The sequence below is a fragment of the Pyxicephalus adspersus genome, chromosome 4 (assembly GCF_032062135.1).
Source record: "Pyxicephalus adspersus chromosome 4, UCB_Pads_2.0, whole genome shotgun sequence".
NCBI lineage: Eukaryota > Metazoa > Chordata > Amphibia > Anura > Pyxicephalidae > Pyxicephalus > Pyxicephalus adspersus.
In genome coordinates this window covers 100,604,781-100,623,472 of record NC_092861.1, presented here as the reverse complement: position 1 = coordinate 100,623,472, position 18,692 = coordinate 100,604,781, and the positions used below count along the sequence as shown (strand labels likewise).

General features: G+C 40.2%; 1 long non-coding RNA gene across 1 annotated transcript in view; it reads left to right on the top strand.

Annotated features, from left to right (window-relative positions):
• Window positions 1-12,907, top strand: part of LOC140329079 (uncharacterized) — a 30,953-nt gene extending 18,046 nt beyond the window's left edge. Inside the window, exon 2 of the long non-coding RNA XR_011920411.1 lies at window positions 10,218-12,907. This is a non-coding gene — a long non-coding RNA (uncharacterized lncRNA). The remainder of the gene's footprint in view (window positions 1-10,217) is intronic.
• Window positions 12,908-18,692: the final 5,785 nt, after the last annotated feature.

The following is an 18,692-nucleotide window of genomic DNA, read 5'->3' as shown; positions in this document are numbered from 1 at the left end:
GAGTCAGGAACCCACTCATCCAACATTCATACATTACTCCACATGGATACTGGCAATTTATCAATACCCCTTTGGAGAATTTCTCAATAATTAATATAGCAACTACCGTATTTTTTGCAGTATAAGACGCACTTTTTCTTCCCCAAAACTCATTTTACTAATAAAGCTTCTTTGTTCAGATGAAAAATTAAACAATATATACGTAGCTGATTAAGCTAGAACTTATATATGTGTTGCTCTATACGGCCAAAGGGCATAAGGGTGTAATATATTGTATGATTCACACAAGAGCTGTAGGTATCACTTAAGTGTATGAGCGGCACTTACACTGGCCTTATTAACACAGGTTTTCTTGCTGACGGTTGATCTACCAACTATGTTATTCATAAGACATTAAAATCCAAAATAACAATAACAAAAATCCACTCCTAGCAAACATTCTGTAGATACAAGTATTGCTTGATAATTTCTAGGGAGCCCCAACACTCCTCTAGAAACTCTGTCATTGGCTAAAATGAATTGAAATTGCTTGCTATCTTACTAGACAGTTTAAAGGGTCTATATCAGCATATTCATTGCTAATGTCATCAATATATTGTTGTAAAATGAAAGCTCTTCACAAGTATGACTCCAGAATTCCAAACTTTGGTCTTTAGTGTCGCTTTATTATGGATCCTGGAAAGTAAAGGTGCGTACACACTTCCAATTTTTATCGTTCCAATCGAACGACGAACGATCGATTGGGCAAAAAATCGTTCGTAAAAAAGCGAACGTTCGTTCACTTTCCTGTCGTGAACATAGTTCCTCTATCGCTTAAACGATCGTATCTATTGTGTGTACAATATCTACAAACGATCGTGTCGTTATCTCTATGTGCAGGATCGGTGCTATACGATCGTTCGTATATATCGTGCATGATCGTTCGTCGTTCGTTTTCCAACGATAATAATTGGAAGTGTGTACGTAGCTTAAGAATGAGAGCAGTATCAGATTCTTAGCATGTAATATCTACTTTATCAATATACAGCTAGTATCCTCTGGTCTAGACTGGGCTGTAGTCTCAATATACCCTACCTGGGAGGCACTTGCACCATTTGCCTAAAAAAAACCAATATGTTGGTTCAAACTTCCCCCATTTGGTACCAATATGCACCGGTACCACACTAGAACAATATGGGTTTTATAGTCCTGATGAATGATTGTTAGGGGTAAAGTATTGAGTTTTAAAAAAAAAAAAATAACAAAAATAATAAAAAAGAAACTTGCAACAAAAATGTTCTGCTGGCCATCAAACAAAATAAAACACAAAGACTACAAAAGACACACAGTTAACCAAAGGCATAAAGACTCAACTGGTGTGTACACAGACTTCCAAGGACTTCTATCTCTTTTGTGAGAAGACTTCACACCTGGAGGAACAAAGGGTTAACCAAAAAACAAACATTCACAATTCATCACAAAGGGATGACCTCTGATAGTGTTTTAACATTTGATTTTTAGTGTAATTGTTTCGAAACAATTAATTATTGAGCTCATAATACCATGTGGTTTTTGTTAATAAAAAGACAATTGAATCAGTTTACTAAGATTTAGCCAGTGCTGTGCTCCTACTGCAAATTACCTGTAAAAAAAACACAAACATTAGCATATAAAACTTTCACAGCTTCCTTCAAAGGCCCTGAAAAAGAACACAAAGACATTAGCATACCCAGTCATGACAAACATTTTTTTACTTTATCTTAACAATCTAAATATACACAATGGGCAATGGTAGATTGTTTACAGTACACTAATCTCAATAAACAGTACCATACAACTGTGACATATAGGAGAGGAAAAATGGCAATGCAGCTTGTGTTAAACTGCATACTAGCCAGTATGGGAGATTGGCCCCTGCTCCAGCCCTGCTCCTGGCCATTTTGAGGGTGTTGGTCATTTTTACTGTTGATAGCTTTCCTTCCCCCTGCAGCACTAGCTGCGTTCTTATGGTTATCTTTTACTCCAGGCTGTAAATTGCTTTCATTGTTATGGATGGGGGTTGTGCTTTCATCTATATTTTCCTCATTGCTTTCAGCTATTAAATTGGCAGTCCTGGTGTGATCTTTATGAACATTTAGAGATCTATAGTATCTTTTATTATGCCCGGGCCTGTTGCACTTGTGGCATCTAAATGGCCTAGATTTTGGCCTTCTTGTACTTCTGTATATGACAGATATGTCTGATGTATACCTATCCTTGCCTTGTTCACACCAGTCCCTGAGTATATTTATGAATTGTTGGTACGAGGAAGCATTCCTAAGGGCAATCTTAACAGGATAGCTTACAAAACATTTCTTAGCCATCAAATAAAGAAACTCCATGTCATCCGATTAAATATCTGGACAGTTATACACCACCCTATAAAGTGAAATATACTCATTGCAGAAAATTATTGGATCATCTCCTCGTCTGAATTTCATTCTGGATAAATCCTGAGTACCTCTCCTATCCCTGCTTCCTACCACATGTTGCAGTTCTTTTCTCCTACCCTCTGCTCCAACCAACTGGTCATTATTCATGGATATCTGGTTTCAAACTGACTTTTAACGGGTTCATCTGCACATGTATGATAACTGGCAGAGGCATGCTTGTTAACATAAGTATATACACATTCCATTTTACAAAGCTACAATCCACCCAAGAAACAATCCTTCTTACAAACAATACTACACAACCAATACACACACACTGTCAATACCTATACACTCACACAAGTCTGAATTTAAAGTCAGACTACCAACAGTAGGCTATTGTTCCTCTAACAAAAATCTCAATTCTGTGCAGTTGCATCAAAATGTAGAAGAAAACTCACATTCCATACTCCCACCAGTTTTCCCTACATAAACATATACTCAAGCAAAATATTAAACATAAATACCACTGGTATTTATACCACTTCCTCTGTTTCTTCAATGTCCAAGATTCAGTCAGCTCTGCATAGCGATCCTTACAGCAGGTCTGGTTGGTCCTTCAACTAAGTTTACCTAATTTTCTAGAAATAACTCAGAGCAATTCTGTCCTGTGGGTTTTATGTGGATTTTAGAATTCCACACGCTTTCTGGGGTGCCAAATCATTAACAGGGCTAATAGTGGGCAAAATGTAAATCCGGGTACCGGGCAATGATGCTTGGTGCACTAAAATGTGTATTTATACATTTATTATGTTTTTATGTGTATTTTACTGTAAAAAAAATTTAAAAGCAGATTACATAGTAATCTGCTTTTAAATTTCCCGCCCCCAGAATCCATCACTCCACTGCATCACCCAGAAGATGTCAAATTTTCCCCGGTGATGCGATGGGGAAGTCCTGCCCTGCCTCACCCCCTAGATCCACCAACGGCTATTGGTGCTCGCATCACCAGGAGGATGCGAGCATCACACCATCAGCAATAGTAAATTCCGGGGGTGATGCCAGCCGCAATTTCCCACTGGCATCACCCCCGGAATTCACTATTGCTGATCACATCACTAGTTAGATGCAATGCACAATGCAGAAGTCATGCATGGTGCATCGCATGAAACTGATAATAGGCGCAGCGGCGTGGCAAGGACCCAGGCAGCATTTAAAAGCAGATAAAGCAATTTTAGGGTCCTCCCACAAACAATTGATTTTTGCTGACTCCAAACTGTTAGTAGCTAGAGAAGCACTGCTAATTGTCTTGATAAGGACCTGACCACTAGGGGGCATGAAAAGGTCCTTGTACTGGATGAGAAACTGGATGAGAAATAGCCTGCTCATATAAAAATGGGCTATTTCCTATTCAAATTCAGGACCTGACCACTCCACTAAGGAATAATGAGGTCCTTGTACTGGATGGAAAAAGCCTTCTCATATATGAGCAAGCTATTTTTTTATCCTTATACCAGACCTGACCACTAGGGGGCATGAAAAGGTCCTTGTACTGAATAGGAAATAGCCTGCTCATATATAAATGGGCTATTACCTAACCAAATACTGAACCTGACCACTAAGGAATATTGAGGTTCTTGTACTGGATAGGAAGTGGCCTGCTCATATAGGAGTGTGTTATTTCCTATCCCTATACAGGACCTGACCACTAGGAGGCATGAGTTAATGTACAGCGCTGCGTAATATGTTGGCGCTATATAAATCCTGTTTAATAATAATAATAATAATAATGAAAAGGTCCTTGTACTGGATGGGAAATAGCCTGCTTATATGAATGAGCTATTTCCTATCCTTATACCGGACCTGACCACTAGGGGGCAAAAGGTCCTTTGTTGGGAATGTTGTTGTGCAGTATGAAATTTTCTGGGAATTATGGCATGCAGTGTGATTTTTGCTGGAAGCAGTCTAGTGCAGAAGTTGAGCCTTGAGAGATTTGCTGGAAGTGGTAGCTTGCAGTTTCAAATTTGCTGGGGGTGGTGGCATGTAGTGTAGGCTTTGCTAGGAATGGTTGTTAGCAGTGTGAGATTTGCTAAAGGTTGGGGCATTCAGTTTGAAATTTGCAGGGAGTAGAGCCTTAAATCGTGAGACATCTGTTAGGAGAAGTGGTGTTTAGTATGAAAGTTGTGTTCATCAAGATGACATATGCAGGCAGTTTTTGGTTTCAGTATATTTTATTGGTTTTAAATATTAACTGGAAACATTATACAATCAGTGTACATGAAATCAGTATACAAAAACTAAATGGGGGGGGGGGGGGGTTAGAGGGGAAAAAAACCCCAACAATAACACATAATAACATTATATAAACCGGGATCAGGGTTCAGGGAAAATACAAATATGGAGCAAAGGATGGGTTACCAGTTGTTACATATATTTTATATTATAAAAAAAATTATATATATATATATATATATATATGTGTGTGTGTTTATATATATATATATATATATATATATATATGTGTGTGTGTTTATATATATATATATATATATATAAATATATATATTTATAAAAACTCAAATTATCCATCCTGCATATTTAACGTTGGCATTGAATATTGGATTGAGGGTTCCGTTATGGATACAAATGAGTATTGAAGGGTTAAATTGAACAAGTTATAATATTTGTATGAATACCAGGATGCTGAACATCTGTTACACTAAAGGTAAAATGTGCCTGCATCAGCTTTATTTCCATGTAAGAAGTTGTTTTTGCCTATTCAGCATAACTGCATATGTAACCTACGCCTGTTTTTCTGTATCCTGTATGTATAAAAAAAAAGTCTTGTCAAAATAAAGATTAGAGAATATTCCTAAGACCATACTGTGCGTGTGTGTTCGGTCTGGGATAGAGCACACAGAATTCGGTAAGTACGGAAAGTCCCTGCCTTGAGGCTTAGGGGAATTCCAATCCTTTCCGAAACTCTCTGTTGCTTCTATCCTGAATCCACTTAAGATAGACTGAAAGGGAAAGTATCTATCTTTAGGGAAGATAGACTTTAAACTGTGGACTTATTTGAGAAGTCCCCAGAATTAAATAGACTACTGGCCAAGTCTATAGAGTAATTCTTTAGGGAAGAATTTAACTATTGTCTGCACCCTGGTTTCTCTTGTCAGCCAATTTCTACCGCTTCTTATCTGTCGCTTTCTTATGCTCTCTTTTATGTTATGATGTTATGAAGCATTAAGCAATTTATTTTTGTGCTGAAGGTAACCAGCAAATGCTTCTGTGAAAACTGTACTAACTTTATTGTGTGTGTCCTGGAGAACCGTAAGACGCACCACTCTGGCGAGGGGAAACCCGCTAACCCAGAAACTGGTGAACGCAAGTGACGGTTTTAAGGGATAATACTAACAGGCAGTTGAGAAGAAAGTTGAGCATAGACATAAGTCCTCTGTACCCAGTTGATAGGAATTATCGGAGCCTTTTTGGTTCAGTACAGCCAGTCCTGGGAAGAGTTCAGCTCTGCTTCCGTCTCAATTAAGTTACAAGAAATGGGTGCAATACAAGGAAAGGTCTCTCCACCCCCTCTGCATGTAGGAGAAACATGTAAGAATTATGTAGCCTGTGTCTGTGGCACAGATTACTATTTAGTTACTCCCTGGGTGGATAATATGGCAGGATGGACAGAGGGGATGAAGAGTGTAAATCCGTTCCCTCGGGAAGGGGCTAATGACGCCTTCCATATGGACATGGTAAAAGGGTTATGTTTGGGTGACACTGAAGCCTACCCATATTATGGTCCAGACCCCCAGTGGGGCATGAAGTATATGAAGTTGGGGGGGGGAGAATTGGCTCACTTATGCACCATATTGGTATGACAGACCAAATAAAAAGGTTAAGAAACAGAAGGCAGAGAACCAGGAGGGATATAAAAAGAAACATGAGTTGGAAAAAGAATTGACGAGGGGTTCACTTCAGAAGCCCCCTCCTCCCTATTTAGGAAATATCCCACGGATATATCCATCCCTTTCAAAAGATGACTTAGATTTACTGGCTGGATATACTGCTACCAACAGCCAACCACTTATAGCTCCCCAGCTACCTCCACAGTTGCCCAAATCTATGCCTGAACAGAGTGGTCAGGATCCGGCGGCTGGTGCGGTGGGTGGAGGGGATGTATTATCTCCCATGCGACTTAGATCAAAAAAGTATTTTCCCAAACCTGAAAATACACCTCTTCCCGATAAGGAAAGTGACCTTGAGGAACAGTTCCCTTTTATGACTGTAGAGGACACCTTGTAAAAAAAACCCATTGAAGTAGATGATAATAATAAGATTGTTAAGCACTGCCCTAAACCCTCTTTATCTTCATCTGGGACATTTCATTATTTGAAGAGAGCTTGTAAAGGGAGATGTCTGACACAGGAGGATATGTGTCTTATAAATAGATGAGATAGTGGGGGAAAATTCCCCCTGGGATTGGAGTAAGGTCCCCTCTATAAGCACTATAAAGCCCCCAGCTGCGCCTGCTGGAAATTATAAATTAAATACTGAGACAGGCATAGACACAATGTGGGAAGAAATTAAGCGTGAAATAGAGAGGTGTTTTCAGACTAGGTCCTCCTTGCCTACCGCTGTGGCCTGTAAACAAAAATCAGGAGAGTCTGTTATAGACTTCTGGAAGAGGTTTAATGATGTTTAGACTCTGGAAGCAGGAATGAGTATTCAGGACAATATGCATTCTATGCTCATTCAGACTTTCCTTACCAATCTAAAGCCACATCTCCAGCTTACTGTTAAGCAAATGATCTCCGAATGGCCTAGTCTTAATAAAGATCAATTCCAAACCAAATTAATGGAGAAAGATGTGGCTGGTTGTTTTGAAGTGGTAAGACCTAAAGAAGCCCATTACCAAACTCAGGATAGGAATTGTCCCTCGAATCAGCCCAATAGAGGAGGTTTATGAGGACTGGGAAGGAGCAGAGAAAGGGGTAGAGGGCCATATTCTGGGAGAGGGGGCAATAATAGAAATCGTCCTGCAGGTTGCTTTAATTGTGGTAAGACTGACCATTGGATCAGTCGATGCCCTTACCCACTCAGGCAACATGCCCCAAATAATACTCAAGATCAAGGCACCCAACCATATCCACAACCTCAGATCTGAGATCTTCCTCCACCACTGCCAAAGCCCCAGAATAATACCCCTCGTTTTCCCGTACCCTGGGGGCATCAAACATCACAATGAAGATGCCCAGGGGACAGTATCCCAGCATTCACTCTCATCACAAACCACTATAAGGAATCACCACTGATTGTGTTAAATATAGAGGGACGTCCTCTCCCCTTTCTTGTAGATTCTGGTGCTAGTAGTACTTTATGTGAGGATTATTATAGTGGTCCAAGAGAGAATGCTGAGCCCTCTGTGGGAATTAATGGGATACTTACAAGATCTTATAAAACTCCTCCTCTCTCGATCCAACATCCATACAATCACCAGTCAATGTTCACACACCGTTTCAGGATCATTCCAAATTGCCCTGTGAATTTATTAGGGAGAGATTTGTTTGTTCTATTGAGGTTGCAGTTGGGAATTAGTAAGATGGGACACCTACATGTCACATCCTCAGTCATGCCAATCCATGTACCAAACAGTAATTGTGTTTTATATTTGGAATGCCAACCATAGGATCCGCTACTTGATCAGGTTCCTCCTGAGGTTTGGGCAAATACTGACCAAGATGTTGGCCTAATCTCTTGTACACAATATAAGGCAATACTTAGGCCTGGCACTGCACCTGTTTATAATAAACAATACCCACTTTCCCCAGAAAAAGAAAAGGGAATTGAGCCTATGTTGATGGAATTCCTAGGGACAGAGGTTATTGAGGAATCTCCCCTTATAATACACCTATCAACCCAGTGAGAAAGACTAACAATACCTTTAGGTTTGTCCAGGATCTTGGAGCAGTAAATGCTCAGATCATACCCATAGCTCCTGTGGTTCGAGACGTGCCATCCCTGCTATCAGCTATTCCTGCCCATGCAGAGTTTTTCTCTGTTATTGATTTAAAGAATGCATTTTTTCTGTCCCAGTTGACAAGGAGACACGGCCACTCTTTGCCTTCACATTTAAACATTGCCAGTATACTTGGTGTAGAATGCCTCAGGGTTATGTAGACTCCCCGGTAGTCTACTCCATTGTCCTCCAAGCTACACTGCGCCCTTGGACTGCCCCTCATGGTTCTGTCCTTCTACAATATGTGGACAATCTCCTCATATGTAGTTCTATTCGGGAGGCCTGCCAGACAGACTGTGTTAGTTTATTACTGTGGTTATGTGAATGTGGACATAAAGTGGCTAAGAAGAAATTACAATGGTGTACGGAAAGTGTTGATTATTTGGGCTTTGTTCTCAGTAAAGGTGAGAGGAAAATCAGCCATGTCAGAATTACCGCCGTACAGGGTCTGTCCCACCCACAAACTAAGAAAGATATGGTAACTTTTCTTGGCATGATTGGTTACTGCCGCCAATGGATAGCTGATTGTTCCTACTATGATAATTTTCTGAGACAAGCCACTAAGACTGATATGCCTGATTTCATTAATAAATGGTCTGATGAAATGAACAAGTCCTGGTCTGGGCCTATCTGACTATGGCATTATGTTTCACTTATTTGCCAGGGACAATTGTAAAACCATGGCAGGAGTCCTAGCGCAAGAACATGGAGGCAAATTTCGCCCTGTTGCCTTTTTTTCAAAAGTGGTTCTGGCACAGGTTCAGGGCACGCCTGCGTGTCTCAGGAGTCTGGCAGCTTGTGCCATGGTCGCTGAGATGGCCACAACTTTTACCCTAGGTCATCCTACCACTCAGCATACCTCACACAATGTTCAGGCCCTATTGAAAAACATACATACACAACATATGTCAGCACAACGGTTGAGTGGCTATGAAGTTTTGTTGCTATCCAATCCTCAACTTCATATTAATTACTCAGCACCCACATTCAGTCCAATGGCTATACTAAATGCCCTACTTGGATATGGGTATGAAGGGAGAGCAGGATGATTTGCCTCCTCCCCATGAATGTACTGAACTCATACATGAACAAACCTCACCTAGACCTGACTTACAGCCCACACCCATTGAAGGAGCACCTGATATTTTTGTGGACCCAATGACAACACTTATCATGCGGGATACGCTGTGGTTCATCTGAATTACCCGACTTCGCCATTCACTCCCTTACAAATTGACTTTACCCATATCCCAAAGACAGGAAGAAAGCAGGAGTATGCACTTGTATTTGTGGATATGTTCTCTAGATGGCCAGAGGTTTTTCCTACTACCAATGAAACCACACAAATTGTGGTAAAGATTTTGTTACAAGAGATCCCCAGATGGGGATGTACTGTTCAAATTACCTCAGATAATGGCCCAGCTTTTGCATCCAAGGTATGTAAGGAGCTTTCCAAAGCCCTTAGGATTGACTGGAAGTTCCACCTCCCTTACCACCCTCAGAGTTCTGGGGTAGTGGAAAGGATGAATAGAACAATTAAAGAAAAAATAAGGAAAATTACTGGAGGCACGTTCACTAATTGGAAAAAGTGTTTGCCTGTAGCCCTAGCAGAAATTAGGATGCAGCCCAATAAGAATACTGGTTACTCACCGTTTGAGGTCCTAATGGGACCCCCTTGGGGTCCAAAGGCCCCCGTGATAGAAAAAGGGGATCTAGAAGTAGTACAGGCAGAATATGTGAGGATCCTTGGAGAAACTTTAGATCAAGTTGAAAAAGATGTTGTTCGTGCCTCTCCTTTCTCTCCACAGGAACCTACGCATCCTTTCCAACCAGGAGACGTGGTAATAGTCCAGCGTCTAGCAAAAGGACGAAAAAAGACTGAGTTCCCGTTTGGACCACCCACCCGAGTGGTAGCAGTCACCAGAACAGCGATTCTTACAGAAGAGGCTCCAATCTGGATTCACACTAGCAGAGTGAAAAGGGACCCTGAGGCTTCTTCTCCGGCGTCGACCAAAGACAAAGAGGGTGAAGCAGGTGTGAAATCCCTGAACAAAGAGGGGAGCTCAGAAGAAGTCTTCCTGAAAAGTGCCTTGCCACAGGCTGAAGATGATGACCCCACAATATTCTGGGAGATTTGTTTGTCTGTTGATAATTATTAATCTTTGTGTTTTCTTGCCAATCTGGCTTATTACTACTTGTATCTATCATCCAGAGGAGATGAGTTTCTTATGCGGTGCACCGAATAATCAGTCAGTATCTAAAAGAGCTCAGGAGCAGGATCCCTTTGCTTCCGGCCCCTTTTATTCTGAAAAGAATAGTATAGTCAGGATGGCAAATGCCCTAAATGTTAGCTCATTGTGCCTTAAAGACTTACAGAGCCCACGGGACCTTATAAAAACATGTGTTATTGCTGTGCCTACACCTGATGAATCCCTCCTTGAAGTCTGGTCGATAGCTAAAAATACACAATCTTTTATTCCCTTGTATGACTTCTGTGGGGATTGTCAGAAATTAGGAAATAGCAGGGATAATATTAGAATAATTACTATTAATGTGACTGCAGCAGAGACCTGTTTTACTTTTTCCGAGGATATGACTTTATATTAAGATAATAGAGACATAAAAAGAGGATTACCTAAGAGTAGTGTATATGATTATATTGACAACACCTGTAAAAAGAATAGAAGGATTGCTAGCTCCCTGAATAATTCCATGAGTTGTAATAAGACCATTGTGACTCCCAGTTTTATCTATAATATAATGCTCCCTAAGGGATGGTTTTTGTCATGTGGTAACAGCACTTACAATTATATTCCTGCCAATGTTATTGGAGATCCCTGTGCATTATCCAGGCTGACTTTGGCCCTTCCCAGTCGACCCCCTGTCAGGAGAGTTTACAGATCGGTTACCAAGACTTTATCAGAAAACTGTGACTCTACTCCTTCTCAGCCATGCAGAATATACAAGTTTGGGGGCCTCTATAGTGGGAGTGCCTGGACTGGCTATATTTAATACTCGTACTTTATTCTAATTCTAATTTATTCTAATACTCGTAAATTCTATTGCATGTGACTTGGCTAAATTTCTGAATCATACATCTACCGCCTTATCAAACATGCTTTTAGATCTACAAGGAGTAAGAGGAGCAGTGCTAGATTTGCTGTGGATTATTTGTTACTTAAACATAACGTAGGGTGTCAGGATTTTAAAGGAATGTGTTGCTTTAATTTATCTGACCATTCCAGATCAATCCAGTCCCATATTCAAGCGTTACATGAAATTGCCAATAATATCAAAAAGGATGTTGGTTCATCCTCCTGGTGGGACTGGTTATTTAGTTGGCTGCCGGATTTGAGTTGGTTAAGAACATTATTGTTATGCAAGCGGGTGTGGACCCACTGTGCCACTGACCGGGTATACTCCAGAGGGGCGTGACTAAGCAGCTACCAGGTCTTCGCTAGAGCCTCTAAGGGTGAGGATAGGCTTGAGCTGCGGGGTAGCTGCCAGGTGCCACTCCAGAGCAATCCCCAGGCCAGTGGCAGCTGACCACAGAAGTCAGGAAACAAGGATACAGGGCCAGGACCAGGCGGCAAACAGGCAGAGTCCAAAAACGTATTCCAAGGTCAGGGTCAGGCAGCAAACAGGCAATGTCCAAAAACGTATTTCCAAGGTCAGGGTCAGGCAGCAAACAGGCAGAGTCCAAAAAGGTTTTCCAAGGTCAGGGTCAGGCAGCAAACAGGCAGAGTCCAAAAAGGTTTTCCAAGGTCCGGTACACAGCAAAGCAAACAGACAAAACACCTTAGCACTGAGAGTAATGCAGGTAAGCCAGAGATTGCTCAGGCAACTTCCTGTAATAGGAGGTGCCTTTAAATACCTGCAGGACATGAGCCATAGGCTGTAGGAAACAGAGGGCGTGTGTGTGTTACCTCAGAGACACACCCACGTCAGCTCACACACCAGAGCAAGTCTCAGCATGAAAGAAACACTGACATGGAACATAGGTAGTGGGTTACCTGAGAGATAGGACCCGGCGCCCGTGCCTGCGATTAGGAACAGCGGCGCCGGCACGGCCTGTAGTGCTAACAATTATATATTAGTATTGTAATTACAATTGCTTCCTTGATTATCTTTTGTTGTTGTATCCAATGTATCCCTTCCCTTATACAAACATTCTGCATTATGTGTCCAAAGCCCACAGATCTTGGACAAAAATATGCTACTTACCTCTCTATGATAGAAAGAAGATAAGTCATATTCATGACTTAAGAGGGGATTGAAGGGTAAATAGAACAAGTTATATTATTTGTATGAATAACAGGATGCTGAACATCTGTTACACTAAAGGTAAAATGTGCCTGCATCAGCTTTATTTCCATGTAAGGAGTTGTTTTTGCCTATTCAGCATAACTGCATATGTAAACTACGCCTGTTTTCCTGTATCCTGTATGTATAAAAAAAACGTCTTGTCAAAATAAAGATTAGAGAATATTCCTAAGACCATACTGTGCGTGTGTGTTATTGGGATATCTCTCTAGACGTCTGTCTCTGTGGATGAAGTAGAAGTCAGGGTGCATTCGAGGAACTAGAAGTAGAAGCAGATCCGTTCAAGTATCATTTAAAATACTACAAAATTTCTCATTGAGATGTATATTATATACTCTGAGTTTTACCTCATGAAATGGGAGAGATTGTTTATCCCAGCTACCTGCTATGGTTTGCTTGACTGCTAAGTGAATATAGGTGCACAATTTAAATTGGGCATTGGTTAGGCTTGATGGTTTGAAATACAACAAGGCCATCCAAGGATTCCTAGACAAATTAATTTGGAAAAGGCTGGTCATTAATCTGAAAACTCTTCCCCAAAACTGAATAGCAAATGAACAGGTCCACCAAGTGTGTATTACAGAACCTGATTCTTGGCACCTCTATAGCAGTTGTCTGTTCCCCTCGAGGTACAATGTTTCATGCGTGGTGGTACCATATACTTAATCATCTACTGGCCTCGATCTTCTGAGATCTATATCCCAGTTGACCACAAATTTGTGCAGCTGCAGTGTAGCCAGTCTGTTCATTTCTGAATACAGTATAGAAATTAATTTTGGAGCCAAGGGGGTTTGTAGAGAAATATGATCCATGATAGACAATTGTAACGGAGCGCCATTGTCCCCAATAAGTGACTGTATCCAATGTCTTAGTTGCAAATTTTTAAAGAATTCTCTCCCTGGGGCTTCGTAGATATTTTTAGATTATAGATTCCTACCTCCATATTTTAGATTTCTCCAAAATAGAAAAAACATTGATAAAATTGTGAGCACTCCACCAATTATATGCTCTGGGATATTTATAACCTGGTTTAAATAATGAATTAATCTGAGTAGGTATTCATGGCAAAAATGGAGACATAAGACCTCTGGAATATTGCACATTATTCCAAACCATAAATACATCTTTAAGATGTCCATTGGCATAAATTCTTTTCTAATTGAACCCATAGAGGTGCTCTTCCACCAGTATAAATAGAAGGTATAGGGGCTATATGAGTTGCTTGGTAATATTTTGTAAAATTTGGAACCCCTAACCCTCCATGTCTCTTATGTGCCTACATCGATTTATGTGGAATCCTTGGTTTTCTACCGCTCCAGATAAAAACCGGAACCGATTGCCGAATTGTCGGGGTGGTATTCAGACTGGAAGAGTCCTGAACATATACAGTATTTTAGGTAAGATAGTCATCTTGACCAAATTTACTTTACCGAGCCAGGACAATAGTAAATTTTCCCATTTTGTCAACAATCCTTTTAAATAGACAAAAAGTGGACCAAAATTGACATCATACAGCTTATCATGTGGCCAACAATTTAATGCCTAAATACTCCTGATGTTGGGGTGCCCACCTGAATTGTAAAGATTGTCGTATTGATTCAAAGAGTGGATGTGGTAAATTGATGTTGAGGTCAATCGACTTTTCTTCATTGATCGTGAGACCTGCGCAATATTGCTTCAGTATGGCAAATACATTTGGTAAGGTAATGGTTGGTTGTGAAATCGTAAGCAAAATATTATCTGCACAAAGATTGAGTTTATTTACTTGGTCATTCACCTCCAAACCATGAATATTTTCATTTGATCTAATCATAAAGGGCTAAAGGTTCCAGTAGCAAAATAAATAACAACAGGGAAAGAGGACACCCTGGTTCCTCTTTGGATAGGAAATGATGGTGAACAATAAGACATATATCGGACTCTAGCTGAAGGGGTAGAATACAATGCTTTTATCCAAACCATAAATTGTACTCCGAAACCCCATTTAGTGACCACACTATATATATAAAAATAAATAGTCCCAAGACATTGAATCAAGGCCTTGTGAATGCCTAATGACAATACCATACTAGGAATATTCTTTCTTTGGGCCAGATGGATTAAGCTGAATATTTTCTGTGTACTGTCTAGGGCTTGTCTGCCCTGGACACACCCAAATTGGTCCTTATGAATCATGGAATGTAGATATTTATTTAACCTGTTTGCTAAAATTTTTGTTAAAAGTTTTATATCCACATTCAAGAGTGAAATGGGTCAAAAGGTATGGACCTCTAAACTATCTTTGTTTGGTTTTGGGAGCATTATATTATGAGCAAAAAGAGAAGTATATGGCTTTTGAGGATACTTCTTTAAACAATTGAAAGAACCAGATTAGGGGCAAGAAACTCTTGGAATTTTTTATAGTAAGAGACTGAGAACCCATCTGGGGCTGGTGTCTTGTTGGATTTTAGAGATTTAATTGCCATGGTTGTTTCTGCTAAGGGTATATCAGCATCCATTTTTTCGGACATTCCCTTAGTTGGAGTAGGAAGTTTTATTTGTTTAAACATTTGGTCAGCTACCGACCATTGGAAAACGAATAGATATGCGTACAGTTTCAAGAGCACATCTCGAAATCTCTTCACAATATTAACTGGGTTGGGTGTTATAGTACCGTTTGGCTGATGCAAACCGACTGTAGACATTTTAGATGATTTCACATTCACCATTTTCGCCATCATAGAGCCTGGTTTATTAGCCCTCGCGTAAAATCATTGTTTAGCCCACCAAATTTGTTATTCAACTCTGCCACCCAGCAATATATTCAATTCGGAACAAATTTGTTGTACCTGAACATAGAGACATTTATCTTGAGTTGATCTCCATTCTGTTTCATAGTTACATAGTAGGTTAGGTTGGAAAAAGACATAAGTCCATCAAGTTCAACCACCAGGGAAATAAACATATCCCAGATATAAAACCCTATAAGACATGGTTGGTCCAGAGGAAGGCAAAAAAATACCTGGTACAATTTGCTTAAAAAAAAAATCCTTCCTGATTCCATTAGGCAATCGGATGTTCCCTGGATCAACAGTCTCTGTTATCTTTACTTTAAATCTCAAATACCCAGGTATATTCTGTGCTCCTAGAAAAGCATCCAGCTTTTTCTACAGTAGTTGCTGAAACTACTTTCTGAGGGGGTATATTCCACATTTTCACAGACCTTACAGTGATGAATCTCTTCCTTATCCTGAGCTTAAACTTCTTTTCCTCCAGACGCAAAGAGTCCCCTCTTGTTCTTTGTAATGATCTCAAAGTGGATAATTGGGAAGAGAGTTCCCTATATGGACCATTTATATATTTATAAGGGGGGGTCAATTCCCCCCTTTTACGTCACTTCTCAAGGGAGAATAGAATCAGTTCAGCTAATCTCTCCTCATAGCTGAGCTCCTTCATTCCTTTTATTGGTTTAGTTGCCCTTCTCTGCACTCTCCCTAATTCCACAATATCCTTTTTGTGAACTGGTGTCCAAAATTGGACTGCATATTCCAGATGTGGTCTGACCAACACTTTGTACAGGGGCTGGATAATGTCTCCATCTCTGAAGTCTATTCCTCTTTTAATACAAGAAAGTACTTTACTAGCTTTAGATATTCCAGTTTAGCATTGCATACTGTTAATAAGTCTATGATCTACAAGAACCCCCAGATCCTTTTCCATTTCTAACTCCCCCAAATGTATTCCCCCTAGACAGTATAAAGCATGCATGTTGTTAGCCCCCAAATGCATAACTTTACATTTATTGATATTAAATGTCATTTGCCATTTGGCTGCCCAATCAAACAGTACACCCAGGTCTACTTGTAGATTATAGACATTCTGTATGGACTTAATTCCATTACATAGCTTGGTGTCATCTGCAAACACAGAAATAGTATTTTTGATCCCAAATTCTATATCATTTATAAAGATGTTAAACAGTAAAGATCCCAACGCTGAACCCTGGGGTACACCACTAATAACCTTAGACCATTCCGGGTATGAATTATTAATTACAACTCTATGGATGTGGTCTTTAAGGCCAGTTCTCTATCCATTTACTGATTGACTTTTCTAAACCTAATGACCCCAACTTTCATAATAACCGTCTGTGGGGTACGTTGTCAAATGCTTTAGCAAAGTCCAAGTCCACTATATCAACTGCTATTCCACTGTCTACCTGTTTACTTACTTCCTCATAAAAAGATAGTAAATTTGTTTGACAACTTAGGTCTTCATTGTTGACTATCACTTATAATGTTATTTTCTAGCAGAAACTCTTCTGTGGTTCTTTATCAAACTCTCTAGGACCTTTCCAACTATGGACCGTAAACTACCCGGTCTGTAGTTACCTGGTAATGATTTTACTCCCGTTTTGAAGATAGGAACCACATTGGCCTTACGCCAATTCATCAGTACCATGCCAGTGATTAAAGAGTCTCTACAAATGTGAAATAATGTCTTTGAAATAACCAAGCTCAGCTCTTTAAGGACAGGTTCCAACTGTTCCAACCATTTTCCTTTGGCGTGAGCTCAATTAAAGAATATGTCCTCTTATGGTTGCTTTGTGAGCATCCCATAGCAAAACTGGGAACCATACTGAACACAAATATTCACATTCATTTCGGGAGAGGAAAGCTTGGCTACATTTAGCCATTATTGAAATTCTGACAACCTTGGAGCCAAAGAGTTGCAAGTTATAAAAACTGGAAAATGGACCGACCAGGTAGTAGATACAATCTTAGCCCTTTTTACTTGGGGTAAAAAATTTTGATGCACGAGCACATTGTCGATTTTTGTAATGCTTTGGTGTGAGGAGGAATAGAATGTCATATTCTGCAGCCTTACAGCTCTCTGTACAAATCTTCATATCTCCTAAACTGTATGTTGTAATGACTTGAAATTTTCGGGATGCACAGGAGACCCTTTTAGTGACCAGCTAGAAACATATAAAAATACAACACTGTGTTTTAAAAAAAGTGTGCCTATGAGTCCTAAATTGAAAATACAAATTGGGGACCCCTGGTGCCACTTACATAGCAAAGCACATTGGGGTGGGGCCCCTAAATCTATACCTACCTATCACAAATCTAACTGTCAAACTATGCTACTCTGCTTCTTCTTTGAACTCCAATTTCTCTAGAGTGTCAGGATATACAAATGGAAAATATAGTTGCAAGTGGGGGACACCTTTGGCTAACTCCCCCTATAATTTCATTACTATGGCATCATTTGAACATAAAAAACTCTGCCCATCAAAATGGGCTGCCCTGCCCCGTTAAACATTATTGCCCACTTCTAACACTTGAACATTCCCTGAAATGAGAAGGTGTAAGAAACAAAAAAGGTGTGAGGAACGTCTGTGGCGATTATCCATATCTTCCAAACGAAGCAACGCATCCTTCAAATCAGATTTAATTGAAGTGATATCATGGTCATGAGAGTCTACAACAGTAATGGCATCATCCATGGCATCATCTAGATCCAGATCACTAATTAGGGATGAGTGAGTGAGCGAGTTTCATCACGCGGTGAATCGGACCTTTCTCACTTACTGAACATTTAAGTGAGAACGGCCTTGTGATTCGCCATGAGGTTGTGTTCTCGCTGAATAAACAAGGGGAAAGGTAGGAAGCTGGAACGGTGACTATTTCTGGCGGAAATGGCATGGCTGGGAGAGAATCATTTGCTCCCAGGATGCACAGCAAGACCCAGCAGCCCAATCAGCAGAGATCTCAGAACACGCATATATACAGGGAGGGAGGGAGGGGTTAGTCACTCCATCTTGTGTTCTGTGTAAGGGAAAGAAGCAGGGAGAAAAGTGAATTGTGACAGGGACAGGTTAGGAGCCTTCTGTATATCCTGCAATATACAGATTGTGAAGTTTTTCTTGCTACCTCTTGCTAATTATCGGAAAAGGCAGAAACATTTCTGTCTTACAC